Raw genomic sequence first — 6000 nt, forward strand, 5'->3', positions numbered from 1 at the left:
CGGTATTGACATTCTCTTAAGCCTGCGTTCCCCATCAAGCTAGGTATTCTGGATATCAAAACCTTGAAATCTAAGGAGAGGTGCGGCCGCAGTAAATCTCCTGCCCATCTCTGCTGAATTGACTCCCGGTCCGGTCGGGCCAGGTATTGTCCTAACGCCCTATGCAAACCCGAGATGGAAAGGCGCTCCCTCAGTACCAAATGGAAGAACTGCCGCAAAATATGACAATGTCGAGACCCCAATGCCACTTTATTTAATGAGTTAATGTAGTGTCTCAGCTGAGCATAAGCGAAGGTACCCCCCATATCAAAACCCATGCTGAGGGCTCCTAGATTCATCAGTGAACCTTGCAAATTTAACACGTGTTCCAATCTAGTTATACCTTGCCGTGCCCATTTCTGAAATATCTCATTTTCCAGACCCGGTTGAAACGACAAATTCCCCTGGATGGGGAGGACATCCGACACCCATCTACTCAACCCAAACATGCGCATCATATCTCTCCAAAGGTGCCTCATCGGGGTCAATAAGATGCTATTTCGCAATGTAGTCGGGATCAGCTTACCCGGGGCTTGTATCAAAAAATGAAAATGACATGGTCCATAATATTGACCTTCCAGTCGTCTAGATAGGTACTCATCTCTCGCCAAAAACCAGTTTCCAAAATATCGTAAAAGACAAGCCCAATTATAACGCCTTAAATCTGGTAGTCCAAGGCCACCCTCCTTCCATGACCCCTGCAGCATAATCAGCGGAAGCTTTGCTTTCTTTCCACCCCAGCAAAAGCGTCTAATCGCCTTTTTAAACACAGTTAGGTTTCTCTTAGCTAAGTAAATGGGCAGCATTTGCATCAGATAAACCCATCTGGGGAATTCCACCATCTTAAACAACTGGATCCGCCCACTGAGTGACAACGGCAATGACATCCACGCACTCAACCGCTCCGTTGTAGCCTTCAACAGTCTAGAAACATTCAAATGGTATAGTTCTGAGACCCGCATAGATGTAACCCCAGATATTTAAAGGATCCCTGAGCCCATCGAAGCGGGAACTCCGACCCCCATTCTTGCCGTAAACTATCCATGGAAGGTAACACAAGAGACTTATTGTAATTAAGCCGAAACAACGCGAAATCTCCATATTCCCAAAAAAGTTCCAACAAAGCAGGCAACGAGGCATGTGGCTCAGTTAGATGCACCAGTAAGTCATCTGCAAAAGCCAAAAGGAGAAACTCCGAGTTCCCGATTGGTACACCCTTAATCTCAGGATGGTGTCTCAATTCACAAATTAAGGGATCCAGAGACAAAACAAACAGTAGCGGGGACAGGGGACAAACTTGCCTTGTCCCTCTGTAAATCCAAAAGGGCTCCGAACACTCTCCATTCACCCACACATATGCCCGCAGCTCCAAATACAGAACTTGTATGGCCTCTAGAAAAAACTGGTCCAACACGGCAAACATGAATGACCAGTTCACTTTGTCGAACGCCTTCTCTGCGTCAAAACTGATTAAGAGGGAGGAGAGGCGTTTCTGAGCCACAACTTCTAAAGATGCTAAAATAGATCTGACATTTTTAACCGCGGTCCGCCCCTTCACAAACCCCACCTGGGACTCATCAACCAATGATGGGAGAACCATGGCCAACCTGTTAGCTAGGACCTTGGCATATAACTTTTTGTCAACACTGAGGAGAGAAATAGGCCTATAAGACTCCGGCTCCACCGCATTTTCCCCCGCTTTGGGAATCACAACAATCTGAGCCACTTTAAAAGTATCTGGGATCGATTGAGTAAGCACCATTGAATTAAACAAAGATATTAACGGCCTTTTGACCTTTTCAAAAAATTGTTTGTAAAATTCAACCCTTTACCCGTCCGGTCCCGGAGTCTTGTGTAACGCACTCTGTTGCAGGGCCAGCATTAAATCTCCCTCAGTAAAGGGCCCATTCAACCGCCTCTTCTGACCAGCGGAGAGCTGAGGTAGATCCAGATTGTCCAAATACAGATCACCATCCAATTCTACGTCTGGATCAGCAGCATATAACGCCTTGTAGAACCTACCAAATGTATCTGCGATATCTCTATCTGCTCTTACCATTCGACCGTCATTTGCCTTCAATTGTAACACCTGGTGAACACCCCCCTTTTTGTGTATCATCCTTGCCAACAAACTTCCCACCTTATTGCCATGTTGGAACAAGCGAAACTTATAATACGCTTGGGTCTTAACCGCTCTCTGATGTAACAGTTCGTTTAACTCTTTCTGTGTCCCTAGCAGTGCCTCCTTCTTTCCCAACGTGGGGGAGCGCCCATACTCTCTCCTCAGCCTCTGCACCAAGGCCCCCAGTCAGACAATTGCCCCGTCTCTCACCTTTCGGTGTTGCGCCACATAAGAAATGATATCCCCATGCAACACAGCCTTTGCTGTCTCCCAAAAAAGGGCTGGCTGATCCACATGCTCTCCATTATGATACACATAATCTTCCCATCTATCTTCCAGATAGGCTTGAAATCTTGAATCACGCCCGAGCTCGAGGGGATAACGCCATACCTTATTGCTCAGGCCTCTCGCCTTATCGACCAAAAGCAGCCAAACCGGAGCGTGATCAGATACCGCATAGGGCCCTATCTCCGCCTTTAGCACCTGAGAAAATAGAGATCTGGATACAAACAGATAGTCAATACGGGATTGAGAGCCATGTGCTCGCGAGAGATGAGTGAAATCTTTTTCAGATGGGTGTAGCATCCGCCACACATCTACTAACTCCAAAGTCTTACACAGTGACAATAGTGCCCTACAACCGCCCCCCGAACCCTGGACACTCGGATTTGAACGATCCATTAGAGAATCAAATGCTAAATTAAAATCTCCTCCTAAGATTATTTCCCCCCCCCCACATGCGGAGACAGTCTCCCAATCAGGGCCTGAAAGAAACTTGCACTGAACACATTAGGGGCGTATGTATTACACAGTACTAAGTGGCGGCCAGCAAGCACCACCTCAGCCAGAACCCATCTGCCATTGGGGTCCGTCTTTACCGACTTAAGCTGAAGTGGGATACCTTTTCGAAAAAGAATCATCACCCCCGCCTTCCTCCCTACCGCAGGGGCCTCCACTAAGGATCCCACCCTGCTTCGTTTGAATTTTGCATGTTCTCCTGAGGATAAATGTGTCTCTTGTATGAAAGCCACATCAGCCCTCTGCCTTTGCAACGCTTGGAGTACTTTGGTACGCTTTATGGGTGAGGTGATGCCCCCCACATTCCATGAAAAAAGTTTAAGTGAACCCATAAAGCCAGTACTCATTTATCTCTCTGAGAAAGCTGTTACTTCTCAACAACACAAGGGGATGTCTCCCAGCCATTAGACATCCCCTCAACTGCCATTCACTCCAGCTACCACTCCACCAAGTTATGATCACACATCTCCTCAACCTCCCCCCCTCCCAACTCCCCATCCCGACCACATATAACCCCTCATGACCCCACCTGAGCCCAATCACGCGAACTCCCTCCTCCCCTATAGAAAAGAAACATGCATCCCCGCTTTCTCATCTTATTATTCAAACCTTTACATACATTCCATACATCTCCACTCCCTAGTATATTTAGGTCTTACCCTCTTGTATATAGTAACCAAAAGATGTCATGTACCCTCTGCCTCCCCCCCCCCCCCCTTATTAAGCCAACTTGACAACTGTACATATAGAATAAGAATACACCACCTTATCCAAAAAGAAAAAAAATAAACTATCATCTTGCCCTAGGTTCATACCAGGTGCATACCAGTTCAGGCCCCCTAGAACCTATGTCCAGGTCCTATGATTCTGATAAATAGGATCATCAGGCCGGGCCCTCAGCAGCCAGATCTTGCTGTACAAACTTCAGCGCCTCATCTGCCTTGGTAAAAAACCACTGAGATCCCTGATGCCAAATCTTCAAACATGCAGGGTAAAGCAAGGCGAACTGTATCTTCTTTGAAAACAACAGCTGGCATACATCTCAGAATGCCTTGTGCTGCTGCGACACCGCATTTGAAAAGTCTTGAAAGCAGCGCACAACTGAATTTTCGTACTTCAATTGTCCTGATTTCCTGAGCGCTTGAAATATGTCTTGTTTGTGGGCGAAATTCAACACTTTAAATATCACTACTCTGGGGCGCGAGTCTTCCTTCCTCACAGGCCCCAATCTGTGGGCTCGTTCCACTCGCAGCGGGCCTGTCGACAGATTGAGCTTCAGTTCTGTGGGGAGCCAAGTTTCCAAAAATGATCTCAGTTCTCCTTCTCTGATTGTTTCAGGCAACCCCACCATCCGAATATTGCTCCGGCGAGCCCTATTTTCGAGGTCTTCCAGCTTTGCTTCGAGTCGGTCGACTTGCTGCTGTAGGGCTTTACAGGAGCTCTCCTGCTTGTGAACCGAATCTTCCACATTCGACAGCCTTTGTTTACAGAGCGCAAATTCCGCTTGTATGCCGCCCAGCTGCTCGTCGGTCCCTTGCAATTGATCCGCAATTTTTTGCAGTTTTACATCAACCGATGCCTCTAGCATAGAGGAAACCTCTGCCGCCTCTTCTGCAGCCCACGCGGAGCTCACTGTCGGAGGACTTCCACTGCCCGCCTCCGCCATCTTCTGCTCTAGGACTCGGGATCGCGCCCCGTCCTTTTTCCCCCATTTCGCTGCCATCCAATCCTCGTTTCCGCTTTCCACAGTGCAGAGCCGATGCCTTTACAGTTCCCTCACACCTGGGTAAGATCCAAATAAGTGGGGATATCCCGATCGTGTTGTAAAGCAGTATTAAGTGCGAGTAAGGAGGGAGCTCCGCACGATGACGACTGCTCTCTAGCCGTGCATCACGTGATCCCTCTGGAAAGGAAACTTAAAGAAACTGACTCTGGATTAGAAACTTTAACTCAACAAACTAAGGCACAAGAGAAAGAATTGTAGCAAATACAAATTCTTCAAAGTACTATAGTTAAAGTTTTAATGTATTTGAGAAGGAAGACTGAAACTCTTGAGAATTTTTCTCAGAGTAATAATCTCTGATTCTTTAATTTCCTAATCAATTTACAGTCTCCCCCCCCCAAAATATGTTGAAAAAATATATTAAAGAAATACTAGGAGTGGTTGAAGAAAGTATCCCACCTTTCTCACAAGTATATTATTTACCTACTAAACCAGCAGTTAATCAGCAAGATCAAGGATCAAGATGGCGGTCTGAGCAGATGTGTGGGCGCGAAGGTCCTTAGACTACCAAGTACTCTGGCGTGAAGGCTCCGTTTACGATGAGGAAACGGAAGGGGAAAACTGCGGCACCTACCTCCGTGGCTCCGCAGTCAACGCCATCTACCCACCAGACAACACTTGAGAGCTTTGGCGTCATATCCCTTGGTCAACAGAATTCCGCCTTGATCAGCCCTGCTCTTTTGGGAGCGGAGCGCAGCATAGAGGGAGTGACGTTAAGTCCTCCCTCATTTACAGCACCCCAGCAACGAGTTTTCCCCACAGGGGCCACGGAGAATGGAGGAGATGGATCCTATCTCCGCAGAAGGAGGACCCAGGGGCACCTCAACCCAAGGAAGTGCAACATCAGAACAGGGGCAGAGTCAACCCCATTCTTCTACTTCTGGGAGTTTGGCGCCGGTGACTAGTGGAGAAATTAGAAGACCTGCTGTAGTAACAATGGAGACCCTATGGGACGCTTTACAGGGAGTGAGTGCTACATTGTCACAGATGAATATATCTATGAAAGGTGACATTTTGGAGTTAAAACAAGGATATCAGAATTTGTCTGTTAAATTTCAAGAGCAAAGTGAGAAAAATGTTAAGATTGAAGGCGAAGTGGAAAAACTGCAAAATATTACCTCAGAATTAATCAGAGACAGAGAGATTCAAGAAAGGAAAATTGAATACCTTGAAAATCACGGACGTAGGAACAATTAGAGATTCTTAAATTTTCCAAAATGTCCATTGATATCAGCAGTGGACATGTTTAAGAAGTATT

This window comes from Microcaecilia unicolor, chromosome 10, assembly GCF_901765095.1.
Source record: "Microcaecilia unicolor chromosome 10, aMicUni1.1, whole genome shotgun sequence".
In the NCBI taxonomy this organism is placed as follows: Eukaryota; Metazoa; Chordata; class Amphibia; order Gymnophiona; family Siphonopidae; genus Microcaecilia; species Microcaecilia unicolor.